This window comes from Gopherus flavomarginatus, chromosome 1 (genome assembly GCF_025201925.1).
Source record: "Gopherus flavomarginatus isolate rGopFla2 chromosome 1, rGopFla2.mat.asm, whole genome shotgun sequence".
Lineage (NCBI taxonomy): Eukaryota > Metazoa > Chordata > Testudines > Testudinidae > Gopherus > Gopherus flavomarginatus.
Window position 1 is genome coordinate 94,180,326 of NC_066617.1, and position 16,014 is coordinate 94,196,339.

General features: G+C 51.2%; 1 protein-coding gene across 4 annotated transcripts in view; it reads right to left on the minus strand.

Annotated features, from left to right (window-relative positions):
- GRIN2B (glutamate ionotropic receptor NMDA type subunit 2B) overlaps positions 1–5,244 on the minus strand; it is a 333,110-nt gene extending 327,866 nt beyond the window's left edge. For 2 of the 4 annotated variants that reach the window (XM_050953765.1, XM_050953735.1), the window contains exons 1-2: positions 5,089–5,244; positions 3,885–4,285 (exon numbers count right to left, since the gene is read on the minus strand). The gene's annotated coding sequence lies outside the window, so the exon portion shown is untranslated. Of the gene's footprint in view, positions 1–3,884; positions 4,286–4,625; positions 4,774–5,088 lie in introns of those variants that run through there. The other 2 variants (XM_050953745.1, XM_050953756.1) reach the window with 2 other exon arrangements.
- Between the last annotated feature and the right edge of the window lie 10,770 nt (positions 5,245–16,014).

A 16,014-nucleotide genomic window follows, 5' to 3' on the forward strand; every position in this document is an offset into this window, starting at 1 on the left:
TGCTCTCGCGTTCCCGGAACCCCCCTTGAAGCCGCCCAACAGCGCTGCAGTGTGGCCACATCTAACACCACTTGCAGCGCTGGTTGCTGTAAGTGTGGCCACTCTGCAGCGCTGGCCCTATACAGCTGTACTAATACAGCTGTAACAACCAGCGCTGCAAAACTTTAGATGTAGACATGGCCTGAGGAAGGCGCAAGAGAGGGAACGGAGGGAAGAGGAGACAGGGAGACTAGAAGAGACGAGGGTGGGGAAAAGAAGAGAGGGAGAGAGAGAACTGAGTGGAAGAAGGAGGGAACGGAGGGACAGCGAGGGCTAGAAACAGAGTGGGAGCGTGAAATGCCAGGAGCGAGAAGGCTGGAGGGAGTGGGAGGAAGAGGCATGTAAAGAGAGGAGAAAGCGCAGCAGACACAAAGGGAGAAGGAAACTGAGTGGGAGGGCGAGCGAGGAAAGAGGGGAGCACGGAGCGCAGGAGGGGAGCGATGGCAGGTCGGCGAGGAACGCGGGAGGGCCGGGCGTGGGAAAGCGAACTGAGGCGGAGAACCAAGGCAGGAGTGGTGGCCCCGGAATAACGTGCAGGGAGCGGGAGAGGCTCCTGGGCTGAGAACTGGCAGAGCTTCGCCTCTGTCTCCAGCAGCAGAGCCCAGGCCGCGGGTGCCAGAAGCGTCAGCTGTGTGGTGAGGTGGGTGATTCCCCGCCCCTACCCACGCACCGGGACGAGAGCCAGCCCCATGCTCCCACCCCCCAGCAGCACGTGGGCTCTGAACACTCCCAGGCGCGGCCCTCCTTCCACTGCGCGCGTCCTGCGCCCCGCGCCGCTCGGTCGTTCTGGAAAGCAAGAAAACCCTGAGTGTCTCCGCTAATGAAACAGCCCCTGAACCCGCTCGCCCAGGGGTGGGAGCAAGCCGAGGCTTGGGGGGAAGGGGAGAGAACGGGTCTGAAGTCTGCTCCCTGCCAGCCACACAGCTGAGCTAACCCCCGGGTTGCGCGTCCACGTGGGCGTGGGATTGTGTGTCCCAGGCCTTGTGCCGCAGCAGCGCCGAGTCCCCGATCACCGCCCGCCGTGAGCCCCCTGCCCCTCGGGGCCGCCAGAGCGAATCCCTAGCGCTCTCCCTGGGAGTGGGAGCTGCTGCTGCCCGTGGCTCCAGCCACCTGCGCTTTCTGCGGCCGGCTCCGGGAGCGCACACCAGAGAAGTGACCCCCCGAGTCCCCCAGCGCTGGTCTCCGGTAGGAGGGGGGGGTGCCCCTGCTCCGAGCAGGGGGCAGAACCAGCCCGCTCCCCACAGCCTCGCCGGGCCCCCGCTGCCCCAGGCAGTCTCCCGTTCCAAGCTCTGCCTCCGCCTGGGGGTTATGCGGACGCTGGCGACAGCCAGAGGGAGCGCAGCGCAGGAAGGGGGCGCGGCGCTGTGGACAGAGGGGGCGGGGGGCGACTCAAGGGCTGGCCAATCTTGGTACGCGGTGCTGGCGAATACCGAGCTATCGCCCCCAGCCGGGGAGATCCGCAGGCAGGACCGAGCATTAGCTGCAGAGACCCTGCCGAGAGAAGCCTGCACGGCCGCAGCGGAGCACGGCGGAGGCCCTGGGACCGCGATGTAATGAAGCGGGGCCCCGCCAGGCTGTGTGAGCGGTGCAGCCTGTGCCTCTGCACACCCACGCCCCCACCCCACTGCTGCGTCTGCCCCCATGCCAGGTGCAGCACCCGGGGGCCGCCCGCCTTCCAGCGCCGCGGAACAGCTGCGGGCGCACACCCAGCGGCTTTGTAGATATCCGGGCGGGGCGCGTAGCGTGGACCCCCGGGGCAGGGGTGGGGCCTCCCGCCAGCGCCCTGCGGAGCGGGCAGAGCACTACAGTTGGCTTTTCACAAACATTAAATGGAATGAAGCACAATGATGATGAACAGTAGTGCAGGCTAAGGACCCGAGCCCCGCTCCCTCGGCCAGCCCCAGCTCTGTGGGGGGAAGCGAAGGAACGAGAATGTAGTTCCCAGCGCGCTCGTAAACTTTCGGCTCCAGCCTGCGGAGGGAGGCGGCCGGAGTCAGCTGGCAGCGAGTCAGAGCTGGGCGCGGATGCTATTTATAGAGCCTGGGAGAACTCGGCTATTGAGGTGGGGTCCTGCCGCCCAGCTGCCCCTCGCCAGGACGGGGCGCATTTGGTTTTAGCAACACAAGCGTCAGCCACAGTAGCAAGGGGAAAGACACGTCAGAAATATTAGGAGAGAGACTCAGAAGGGGAGAGGATCCTGGAGCGCGCGCCTCCTCTCACCCCTACAGAATCCTTCCCCTCCGCACCCCAGGGCTTTATCCGATTTTAAATGACTCAAACTGGGGGACTTCTGCCACTTCTGCTGGGGTTTCCACCCAAGACACTCGCCATCCCACTTCTGTCCCTTGTATTGTCCCGGATCAGCGGCAGCAGACGCGCCGTACGGGGAAGCTAAGGGGGTGTGGTAGGAATAAATCCCACATCAGCCTAGCTCCTCTGCACACTGATTTCCTGCTAGTCTCCTTCCTACTGTTAAAGCAGCAAAGAATCCTGTGGCACCACAGGATTCTTTGCTGCTTTTACAGATCCAGACTAACACGGCTACCCCTCTGATACTTCCTACTGTTCTGCATTGTCTCCCGGCCTTTGGAGACCCCTTCGGTTCTAGAGTCGCAGGGAGCAAGGGACCGTTTTCTTATCACGCTCCTTGAATAGCATCTAATAAGCTCCAGAGGTTACCCTGGATTTCAGTTCTCTCTGACATTAGGCTTTGGCCAAAGAGAGACTGGTAGAGTGACAGCAATTTCTTGCATGCGCGGGGGGGCGGGGTGTGTGTACGAATCCTAACGACACAGCAGGTTTAGAGAATGGATGTTGGTTACAAAAATCAGCACTTGACAGTTTTCCGTATAGAGCAAACACGAGACACACATATAAATGAACACGCCCCCGAGAGCACGTATCCCTTTGTCTTGCCACCATCTTACAGAAAGACTCACATAGCAAATTACTGTCGTGCATGTACTGGTATCTCTCGCCTAGGCACAGTCAAATTGCAAGATAGCCATTTTGCATCAGAGTAAGTAGCAGTTTGCGGAAGAGGGCGTGCATGAGCGGAGACAGAGAAAGAGACGGTATGGCTGTGGGGGAGGGGGTAAGACAGGGGAAGGGAGGGAAGGATCACCGCTGAACACAACCGCCACATCAGCACCTGGCGGGGGGGGGGGGGGTGAGAGAGTGAATAAATTAAAACCATGGACTTGTCTGAGTAAAGCGCCTAGTGGGTTTATTTTAAGTCTCTTGACGTGCTTGGACTTAAAATAGCCCTTCACCTGCACGCAAGCACACACAGCAGCCTGGCTCGTTTCAGCCACTGTTCCTGGGACTGGCCACCCCTCGCCAGCCTCGGTCCCCATTTAGATCCGTTTCACTGCATTAGGCCTCCAATGATGCCCAGGCCCTGGTTCTAGATTATGCACCATCCTTTTAGGCAACAAGCAGGTTTGTATTTATTCTTAATAATAAAGGGCGAGGAGGGAATCGAAGCACGGAATGACTGAGGGAGGCGAGGGGGCAGTGAAGAGAGAGGGAGTCGATTTGCCCTGGGTTGGCTTTTGTCTTAATTCCCCTTCTCCTACAACCTCCAAAACCCAGAGAACTTTCCCCTCTATTCAGTGAAATAGTAACTCAAACATTCCTCTTCCCCGCTCTGCCCATCCTATCTGATGAGACAAGGGGGAGAGGAATGAACATGTCTGAGGACTATTCCTCCTTTTAGCTAGATCTACTCCTAAAACATCATCACTGGATTCTCGATTATATCGCCTGTGGTTTCCCTTTACAAATGAGCGAGCAACGATGAGCTGTCAACCTGGAAAGAAAAACAAAAAGAGGAATTTCCCTACCTTGGTTTGTAGAAGCAGAACCTCTAGACGGGCAGATTAAAGGAGCGAGCATGTTGGGACTATCCAGACTTCTCTTTTTGCTTGCATATCCACATGAGAAGAATAGGGGTCGGGGGAGCAAATGAGGGAAATGATTAAAAAAAAATCCGATTTGGCTATAAAAATGTGTGTGTCACTCTTGGGTCTTGAAGCGGTGCAAATTCAAAGAGAAGAGATTCACTTCAGAGAGTGCAGGGAGGATGGTAAAGCGCAACGTCCAAAGCAATCATTGCTTTTTCACAAGTACGATTCCTATAATTATTTTTTTTCCTGGAGCCCTAGCGGATGAGGTTGTATTTAGAGTAACTGGAGATCGGTGCTGTTCTTCTGTGAAGCATGATTATTCCCACAGCGTTCCCCACCTGAAGGGGGGAAAGGATCGATATTTGTATTAGTGGGGTTTGAGGGAGACGACAAATACTCCCCAATAAAGACATGGATTTATCTAGAAGCACAGGAAGAAAAACGCATTCCCCACTAATGCATGCAGCCAGGAGGAATCGAAAACAGCCGGCACGAGTCTATAAATAATTCAGATACGGTCTGGTTGTACCATTCCTGGGATAGCCATGGATACGAGATCGGAAAACGAGCGAGATGTGAATCGTGGAGAGAAAGAGACCTCTACTCCCCCACCACTCTGCCCCCCCCCCCCACACACACACACCCAACCAACACAGAGACGTACAAAATACAACACACCGCTTGGAACAAACACTTAGCAAATGCAGTTACCATCCCCATCTGCATTGCTGCTGACACGTCCTGCCGTCTATTCCCACCCCATCTCTTCCCACCTCGCTCTGGGATTGAACAAGGGCTTGACTGTGCACTGAGTGTACATTTTGCATTTCTGGAGAGGTGGGGACACACACGCGCGCACACAGGGAAGCTGGTGTGCTGATGTGCATCACAGGGCTGTTGGTTACACCTGCAACGTGTCTCGTACAGAGTAATTGCAACGGCCGGCCACACAGTCACTCTCTGAACACATCCATTTGCTCTTTGCGGGTTGTTTAACTCTTTAATATATTTATACAGGCAGAAGAGCTATACCGACGTTTCTTTAATGAACTTATGGGTATTATTTCCCCTCCCATCACTCCTCTCGCGCAAAAACAATTAAACCTCAAAGCGAGGGTAAAGTATAGACACATGTACCTACCAGCAAATCCTGTTTCAACAATTTTAAATTCCCTGGGGTGGCTATTTTCCCCCTGTTTTCCTGCAAAGCAGTATTAACAATCCGTCTCAGGCATTTTGAACTTCTTCAGGTTCACTCAGGATCTTTGACACAAGCAAGGTGGGAGGCGGGGGAGGAGGGGAGATTGTTCAGAGCAAATTAAAAAAAATCCTCTGCAATATAAAATCCCAGAGATTTCCTGGGGGCGGGGGGGGGGGAGAGAAAGCAAAGGAAGGTGAATCAAAAAACACCCGGCAAAAAGCGAGCAAGCGAGAGAGAGAGAGAAGGAAAAAGCAAAGAACCCAGATCCCAATTGGTGGTTATTCGGGGGATGGGGGAAGAGGAAGCTTTGCAAGCCAACAGTACGGAAAACAGGGGAGAAGGAGGAGGGAGCGCAAGGAAAATGGGTATTAATCACCCAGTAGGGCGGGTGGGGAGATGCAGGTTGTCCAGCTCTGGAAAAGGGTTTGAATCTCACACACATACAGAAAGGGCTCTGGATTTTAAGAAGAAAAAGAAAGAAATTTCTTTTCCCGCTGTCTCTCTGGATCTTTCCCCCCTAATGCAGAGACACCGGCTGAGGCAGCTTCCAGCGTCATGTAACCGGAGGGGAGACATGCAGGCTTATCGCGGACCCATGGTGCCTCCTTCTGGTGAAAGGATAGAACAGCAACTAGTCCCGGTTCTTGGCAAGAAGAAGGAACCCGAAGGAAGGGGATCAAAGGGGGAGCATTTTTTTGAACCTTCTCTTACCGCCACCCTAAATCTCTAGTACATTTCTGGGGAGTTGCAGATCTCAGGGACCCTGGCTGTGAGCACAGTTAAGGAGATTCACGTTTGACCGGAAAGACTTGCTGACGGCCTGCAGGCACCGAGCCTGAGCTCTACGCAAGGAGGGGACTATCATTCTTGGTACAGCAAGACAACATAAAAGGAAATTGGATCTGAACTAAACGAAAGGGGTCAGAGGAGAGATAACATTAATAATCCAATTGGATACTCCATAATTAAGCCCGGTGGTTTAATTGCCGTTCTCAAATCCCCCTGGAAGCTGAGTAACGTAAAATCAACCTGAACAGAAAGGAAAACACAATTTCACTTGGCAGCCGTTTTGCATCGTCTCCACCCCAACCCCCCGGGGCGCCCTGTGAGCATGCGCCCATTTCCTGGGGCAGCCCACAGCTTGGGGAGCTACCCAGCTGATTAACTTTAAACAGTCGGGTATTTAACCTCCCACTCCGGCAGCTTTTTAGCTGAGACTGTTGGGTCCAGCTGTCCGGATCGCGGAGAGAGGGACAGTCCCTATGTCGGGGCCTGGGGGCCTCGCTGGGGCGAGGGACAGCCCTATGCAGCAGGTCTAGGCGCACAGCTCCCCAGCCCAGGGTGAAGGAGAGCAGGGGGAGGCAAGGCAGGCTGGATCCTATGTGGCACCTCCTTGCCCCTCCGAAAGCCTGGGCCTGCTTCTAACCCACACCCCCACCTGCGGGGGGAACAGGAAGCCCACCCTGGCACGTGTTTGAAACTCAACTGCCTGACGTCTTTGGGACAATTGGATCTTGCGGTGCTTGGAGCACATGGAACCACCCCACCAGAGAGCCCCTGGGCCAGAGGCTGGGCCGTGTCAATGCCTTTGACTAAGGAACACGTGGGAATTCAGTGAGGCCCTGCTGGGACAAGACACTTTTAACGCTATTGTCTTGGGTGCTTCTCTGGGGCCTCACAGGGCCAGTGCCTCAGTCCCCATGCTCTTTCCCAGGGCTATTGGCCCTGGGGTGTTGTCCACACGAGCGATTTTTTAAAAGCCAAACTCCTGGCCCTGGGCAAGCACATTCCCTGCTGAGTTGGGGCAAGAGTAGGACCCAGCCACCAGGCCCCATTAGCCCTGCACAGGAGCACAGTGCCCAGTGTGACGGAGTTGGATTGCACCTGTGCCATTTGCAGTGGCACTCACTTCCCACAAGGATCCTCTCTGAATGGAAATAACACCCCTGCGAAAGAGCTGAAGGCCTTGTCTCCACTCCACAACAGGCAGCTTTTGCCACAAAACAGTGCAAGTGTACACACTACAATGCTCCTGCTGTTTCTCGGTGATAAAAGGATCTATGAAAACATTGTATCTGAACCACCTGCAAAAATCTCCAGAATGTTCAATAGTGCTTTAGAGCTGTGATTTTTGACTAAGTGTTTGTGTAGGGGTGGGTGGGTGGCATTTTCTAATGCACACATCACAATAGCAGCAGGTACATGCTGCAGAGCCATTTGGGGCCTGAGTTTTTTTTAGTACCTGCATGCTTTGTGTATCTAATTACCACTAATGTGTACATGTAGTGGAGTGTAGGTGAAGATGCACATCTACAAGACTAGTGAGCTGTCATCCCTTCATTATGGTTCAATAACATGGACTACATATGCTAGGCGCATTGGAAGACTAAACAGCTTCCACAGAAGATGCCTGCATAAAATTCTGTGCTGAAGCTGGAGCACACTGACACACTTTTAGAAATCACTGTCAAGAAGAGGAGATTGCAATGGCTCGGTCATGTCAGAGAATGAGAGGAAACTGTCTCCCTAAAAAATATTCTATATAGCAAGATTCAGGATGGCACTAGAAAGCAGGCTCGCCCTTTACAACACTATCACAATGTGCAAAAATGACATGAAGTAATTCAACATCAACATAGAAAGCTGGGAGGAGCGTGCAGAATCCCATTCAATTCGGAGGGAATATGTGGCACTGGGTGCAACTCAGCATGAAGTGCCTTTGATCCAGATGATGGAAGCAAAGTGACCATTGCCAGAGAAAGAAGAAAAGCAGCATGCTGTAATCTTGGATTCTAACTCAGACAACACATGGATCTGTGAAATTTGTAACAAGGTGCATTACTCTTTAATTCGGCTTGTCAACCATAAGCAGATTCATCAGGCACTTGTTTAGACCTCTTATGCATATACCCAGGGCCGCCCGGGGGGGGGCGGGCAAGAGGGGCACTTTGCCCCAGGCTCCGCAGGGGCCCCCACGAGAGTTTTTCGGGGCCCCTGGAGTGGGGTCCTTCACTCACTCGGGGTCCCAGAAAACTCTTGCGGGGCCGGGCCCCGGAGCTTCTTCCGCTCCCGGTCTTCGCTGGCAGAGGAGTCCTTCCGCTCCGGGGCAGAAGGACCCCCCGCCATCGCATCACCGCCGAAGTGGGACCCGCTGCCGAAGTGCAGCCCGCTCTTCGGCGGTAATTCGGCAGCGGGGGGCCCTTCCGTTCAGGGACCCGCCGCCGAAGTGCCCCGAAGAGCTGCGGCGGGGACCCCCGCCGCCGAATTACCGCCGAAGAGCGGGCTGCACTTCGGCGGCGGGTTCCGCTTTGGCGGTAATTTGCCGGCGGGGTTCCCCGCCGCGGCTCTTCGGGGCACTTCGGCGGCGGGTCCCTGAACTGAAGGGCCCCCCGCCGCCGAACAGGGCCGGCTCTAGACATTTCGCTGCGCGGGGGCCCCCTGCCGCTTGCCGGTCCCACGGCTCCGGTGGACCTCCCGCAGGTGTGCCTGCGGACGCTCCACCGGAGCCACGGGACCAGTGGAACCCTCCGCAGCCATGCCTTCGGGAGGTCCACCGGAGCCGCCTGCCGCCGATGGCCCCAGGCCCCGGAATCCTCTGGGCGGCCCTGCATATACCATGATCCAGTTTGGATCAATGGTTGTCAATGAACCTTTATCTAATATCTCTGTGCATGATGGTCCACTAGGCATTCAAGTTTGACCTTCAGGAGCTTTAAAAACAAAATCATGTGTGAAAGTTGGTGATAGGGAGTGGGTGTTGGTTTCTTAGCATTTTTGTGCATACAAAAGAAAGATAGATATCATGCCAGGCACTTTTAAGTCTAATTCCAGCAAAAGGAGGTTATTCTAGGCTTGGTGTCTGAAGGCACCTCAGGGGAGATCCAGAGCAAGTCAATGAAAATTATTGGAGGAAAGAAAGGGGTTATTAGATAGATTAGGGTACAAATCCTGCTCATTTTATTCATGCAAATAGTCCATCCAATTCACTGGGATTAGTGGCATGAGGCACGCAGGTAGGATTTGGTCCTGGGATAATACAGTACGGAAAGGAAAATAGGAGGCAATAGTGACCTAAAAGAATAAGAGCAGCTGGCTGTTCTTTATTCTTTTACAAAATACAGGAAGAGAAGGCATGCAGTGAAACTGAAAGGCAAAGGGTTACAATGAAATGCTTTTTATGCAACACATTTGTCCATGTAACCAGGGACACAGAATGGTTGGTTAAGGAAAATAGTTTTGTAAATGTCCTAGAAATGGTTATATGGATTAGAAGAACATCAGCAATGATACTAGGCAGGATAAAGTTATTTATCAGTCCTCATGATTCAAGGGGTAAGTAGCTCACTAGCTCAGGTCATTGGTGTTTTCCCCATAGTTTAATACTGCATGATTAGATGCAGTATGGGAGTTTTACACCTTCCTCTGGCAATGGTCACTCTTAAGGATTCTATGTGTAGGACTAATTAGCCCGGCAGAAGAAATTTGGAAATTCCATTTTGTTGTCATTTCTATCATCTTCCCGCCCCCCTTTTCCAAAAAAGTCTCTGTTACTTAACTGAATCATTAAGGCCAAACTATCCAAAACAATTAGTGATTTTGGGTGGCTAGTTTGAGACATCTTAAAGAGGCCTGGTTTTCAGAGGGGAGGTACTCAGCCCTTTCTGAAAAATCAGGCCCTCTAAAGTGACTCAAGTTGGGCACCCACAAATTGAGGCACCAAGAATCACTAGCAGTGTTTGAAAAGCTTGATCTGTAAATTTAAAAAAAATAACAAACTTATATGAAAACCCAAAACACAAAAGTATTTCTCATGCACTGGCACAATGAAGCGAGATTGACTAGTTTTGTTTCATTGGCCAAGATGAATGAACTGTATAAAAATAAAAGTATCAATGATGAAAAATAAAATAGATTTTTTTAAAGTTTCTTCTGTTCAAAACCATTCAAAGGGATTATTCAGAACACAGAAAGGGTTTTTTATTTTTTTAGGATTCCATATTTAGAATAGAACTTAGGGCCATATAATTCCTGTCCTGTCTATGGGAAAATGTGCAAAATTTAACCACATCCCCAGCTTCCTGGCATCAGAGGCCAGTTCCACTACAACATCCCCCTGGAAACAATGGGCCTGTACCAATGGGGAAAGGGCATGCTCTAATCCTCATAGACCTCAATAGAAAAATATATTAGAAATCCTGGGGGCTTCAAGGCCTACTTGGTTAACAAAACTGCTTTTGCCCACAGCCTCCTTGTGCATCCTCTCTCCCATCCCCACTGACAGCAAGGCTGAGTACACAGTCATGATGCCATTAGCTCACCATGCCACCAGGACCATGTGGTTCACAGAAATGTACCAAATTGAGTAAGATGTCTGGGCTACTGAAAGCTGCCTTGGAGAAACTGAATTATTAGATGAGAAATTAACTTTGCCTGGTCTCTTACAGTCAGTGGGACTTTATATTAGGTGACCATACTTTGAAAATTAAACACCAGAACCTTTCGTGGCAACATTTTTTAGGGTTGTGAAAGAGACATGCAGAGGTTACCTCCTTTCTTAGTCACTGTGGACAACACCACCATCCTCCTTTTCATTCAGGGCCATAACCAGGGCATCATCTTCAACTCAGACCTCTCTCTAGGTCCTCACATCCAGGCGGCTATGTCTAAGTCTTGCCAATTCTTTCTACATAACATCTCCAAGACAGCTCTCCCTACCTATCCACACAGCTGAAACTCCTCCAGGCTCTCGTCATCTCAAGTTTCAATTACTGCAACATCCTTTTCTCCCATCTTGACAAATGCCATCTTGCCCCATTCATATTCATTCTGAATGCTATAACAATGATCATTTTCCTAGGCCATCACTTGTACCAATGCACCCCTCTCTTTGCATCCCCCCCACTGGCTCCCTCTTCTTTATCACATCAAACATACACTACTTGTCTTCACTCTTATGGCCCTTCATGGCCTATCTCCACCCAACCTATCATCCATCAAGATGTCAACTCCCACTGCTGACTGGCCAATGATACCAGCCTCTGTCACTCACTTGTTAAATTTTCAAACAAGCACCTTTGGGCTTTTCCCCCCAGGCTGCCCCTCACACTTAAGAGGAGCTCTCCATAAACAGCCACAAAGTTAACTCATTAGCTTCCTTCAAAACCCTCTTTAACACTCTTCTTTGCAGTGATGCCTACAAAATAAACCTTAACTGTTAGGCTGGCGGTGGGCTAAATTCACAGCCTATCATGCTGACCAATATTGTTTCATTGTCCTTCCTGGCCTTTATGTATCCATTTTGTTTTACACCTAGACCTGGTCTTCACAAAGTTTTACTGCTAAAACTTGCCTACTATTTGCACAGAGGCTGCATGAGTCTGCACTCAATTCTGATTTCAGCCCACAAAACCCTGAGCTTTTGCCGGTCAGGTTAAACCATCTCCCCAAGTGGCATAAGTACTCTACCAGCCCTTTTCCACTAGTACAATATCTATATGGGTGCTGCATTACCTGTATTGGTACAAACAGTCCTCCAGCAACAATCCCACAATGCCACTATCTCTGTGACAGTGACCACTCTGGTCAAATTTTTGACCTGTTCTGCCTGGGATCACTGTGGTTTGAAGTCCTTTAAAATCCCCAGCATGTTTTGGAAATGCTTGTCTTTCTGCTAGCCCATCTTTGTGGGCACACAGCTATGGCTTCACATACAAGTTTGTCTAGAACTTAGGGTGACCAGGAGTCTGGTTTTCAACTGGAACACCCATCAAAAAGAGACCCTGGCAGCTCTGGTCAGCACCACCAACCGGGCTGTTAAAAGTCCAGTCGGTGGTGCTAAAACAGGCTAGTCCCTACCTGTCTTGGCTCCACACTGCACCCTGGAAGCAACCAGCAGGTCTGGCTCCTAAGTGGCGGGGGAGCCACAGGGCTCTGCGCACTGTTCCTGCCCCAAGCACTGTCCCTACACTCCCACTGGCTGGGATCCACAGCCTATGGGAGCTATGGAGGCAGTGCCTGCGGGTGAGAGCAGCACACAGAGCTGGCTGCTGCACCTCCACCTAGGAGTCGGATCTGCTGGCTGCTTCCAGGGTGCAGCGCGGAGTCAGGACAGGCAGGAAGCCTGCCTAAGACCCCCGCTGAATCACTGACTGGGAGTTGCTGGAGGTAAGCCCACACCCCAACCCCAAGCCCCAAACCCAGCCCTGAGCCCCCCCTGCACCCCAAGTGCCACATAGGCTTAAGGTCAGAAGGGACCATTATGGTCATCTAGTCTGACCTCCTGCACAACACAGGCCACAGAATCTCACCTGCCCACTCCTGTAACAAACCCCTAACCTATGTCTGAGTTATTGAAGTCCTTAAATCGTGGTTTAAAGACCTCAAGGTGCAGAGAATCCTCCAGCAAGTGACCCATGCCTCATGCTGCAGAGGAAGGCAAAAAACATCCAGGGCCTCTGCCAATCTTCCCTGGAGGAAAATTCCTTCCCGACCCCAAATATGGCAATCAGCTAAACCCTGAGCATGAGGGCAAGTCTCACCAGCCAGCACTCAGGAAAGAATTCTCTGTAGTAACTCAGATCCCACCCCATCTAACATCCCATCAGACCATTGGGCATATTTACCTGCTAATAATCAAAGATCAATTAATTGCCAAAATTAGGCTATCCCATCATACCATCCCCTCCATAAACTTATCAGCCTTACTCTTGAAACCAGATATGTCTTTTGCCCCCACTACTACCCTTGGAAGGCTGTTCCAGAACTTCACTCCTCTGATGGTTAGAAACCTTCGTCTAATTTCAAGTCTAAACTTCCTAGTGTCCAGTTTTCATCCATTTGTTCTTGTGTCCACATTGGTACTAAGCTTAAATAATTCCTCTCCCTCCCTGATATTTATCTCTTTGATATATTTATAAAGAGCAATCATATCTCCCCTCAGCCTTCTTTGTGTGCCTAGCCCCACCCCAGAGCCTGCACCCCCAGATGGAGCCCTCACCACCCCTGCACCCCATCCCCTGCCCCAGCCCAGAGCCCCCTCCTACACCCTGAACCCCTCTGCCCCAGCCTGGAGCCCCCTCCTGCACCTAAATCCCTCATCCCTGGCCACAACCCAGAGCCTACACCACCAACCAGAGCCCTTACCCCTCCCAGACTCCAACTGCATGCCCCAGCATGGTGAAAGTGAACAAAGGTGGGGTAAGAGCAAGCCACTGAGTAAGGAGGAAATGTATTGAGTGGGGTGTAGGGCCTTGGGGAACCGGGCGGGGCTAGGGTGTTCAGTTTTCTGCAATTAGAAAGTTGGCAACCCTACTAGAAATCTCACTAAATGTAGTGCTGCTCCCTGGTCCAGGAAAGAAGTCCTGGATTTCCTCAGGCTGTGGCAAGAAGGAAAAGTGGAAATCGCAGAAGACTAAGGATGTTTCAAAGGAGACGTGGAAATTGTGGTGAGACAGGGATGAGTTCGATGCCCTGTGCAGGAAGAGCTGCAGCAGGCATACCAGAAGACAAAAAAAAGGCCAATAACATATCAAACAAGTGACAGAGAACACCTTGCAACATCCAGAGGTGGGGCTTCCAGAATTGCACGCTGACAATGAGCTCATAGAAGGGGTTGTGAAGGATGAGAGCCCAAGAATAGCCAGGAGCCTTTCCAGAGCTAGCCAAACCCAGAGAGAGAACCCAATGAGCAAGGGGAAGGGAACTCAGGCAGATGTAATCTACTTCCCACATTAACGGATGCCTTCTTGCATTTTTCTTCACAGCCCCTGACACTTCACATCTCCTTCCTTTCTCAAAATGGCAGGTGACCACATGAGGGCAGGCAACAAAGACATTCTGTTTTAAAGTGGCCGGTTTAAGAACATGCACTGACAGTACTAGGCAAAAAATAACAGCTAGAATACCTTAAACAACCAAAAAGCATTCCCAGATACATACTTTAGCAGAAGCCTTTGATGCACTAAAGTAAAAATGTTTGTTGGCAGAAAAAAAAACTAGTAAAATAAAAACAATACAACTATAATTCAGGGCATTCAAAACCATAAAAGAAATTCACACAAATACCTGAGCATTGAAATTCAAATTAAATACATCCCAAAATGCTTGCAAACAAACAATCCAGCAACTGGGCATTCAGATTATATGTTTTTGTAGATATACTACTGTAAACCTACTGGGTGCAGGTTTTCTAGTCTAAAACACAGTATTTTGATTCAAAAGTCTGAAGGTCCAAGTACAAAACAAATCTGTATTCTAGACTTAGATCCAGGAAAAAGGCAGAAACTTACTGGCTTGGGGGACTGGGGCTTGGACTGGTTCAAAGACCTAGTCAGCAACAACAACTCTTCTTTGCTTGAAGAGTTTCTGGTTCATCTTGGCCCAGACATCCTTTTCGCACTCTGGCACAATTTTGTTGAATTTTTCAAAGCAAGTACTGTTTGATTATTGCCCATACGTATCCAGGAAAAGAAGCCTTGTTTCTCCCACTGCAATAAATCACCTTCCCATACCACTCTGCATTGAGCTCCAGGGGCACCATTGTTGTGAAGAGGACACCAGCATATGGGCCCGGGTGACTGCAAACCACCTCAAACTGCTGCCTTCTCTGGGCCTTTGGCATGCTCATGATGAGCGATATACACACTAAGATCACCACCAAGGGTGTCTGCTCCTTATGAAAAACCTGGGAGAGGCAAGTATTTCCTAGGAATATATCAGTGATCCCCAAACTTTTCAAGGCCTCCTCCCCTTGTCCCTGTCCAGGCACCCCCGTCCCCGGGGCGAGCAGTGGGACTACAGCTCCTGGGGGTGGGGGAAGAGACAGACAGGGGTAAGGCAGATGAGGCTGGAGCCACATCTGGGGCTGGGTCTGGGAATGGAGCATAGGTGTTGGAACTAGGGGTGCAGGCTTGACAGGATTTTCATCACATACAGGGTTTACAGTTTGGTTCAATAACTCTCAGTACCGCCACTATACAAATTGTTCCAGCAACCCTGGAATGGTGCTGAGGCCAGGAACCAATGCTGGGGCCAGGGATGGATGTGGAGCCATACCTGAGCTGAGGCTGGGGACAGAACTGTGAGCCGGAGCCAGGGCCAGAGCAGAGATGTGGGCGGAGCAGGGCTGGGTGGCATTCCCTCCCCGCCCCCATGGTGGCTGGCCCGGGCCCTGCCATTCCCCCCAGAACATTTCTCTGTGCCCCCCTAGGGGGGCACATCCCACAGTTTGGGGACCTCTGGTCTATATGCTCCATTATGTCTTCTATTTTTCCTTCCCTTCACCCTCCCACCCCCCAAAGACTTTGCAGGCTATAATATAATGACATATAATGTACTAAATAATGACACAACTTTACCCCCCCACACACTGAATTTTTCTGAAATGACACCCCTGATCAACCACTGTCTTTCAAGTGTAGCAGTTTTAGTACAGTATCCCTTCACCTTCCAAGGACCCCCATAACCAGCCCCCCAATTCATGACTAGAGGGTTTGAAAAGTACCTCCATCTTCTACTCACCATAGTGTGTGCTGTTGTGAGTGTGACCCTTATCTTTTGATGACCACTAATGCCTACACTCAGACAACCAGAGAGCCATTGTTAATCAGTCACCTCAGCTGGGGTGTCTGTCAGGGCTATTCTGCCACACCTAGTTAAGGCTGATCATGATAATGAGGAACAAGGATGTGTGAGAATTCTGAGTCTTGGGCCTGTGAGACCAAGGAATGAAGGGAATGCATGCAAGAGGAAAGGCAGAAGGACTGATAGGAGCATTGTGGTGTGCACCAAGACACCACACAGCTCCTCCAACAACAAGCGCACCCGCATGCCTTGCAACAATATCCCTTCTGCTCAATCCCAGTGAAC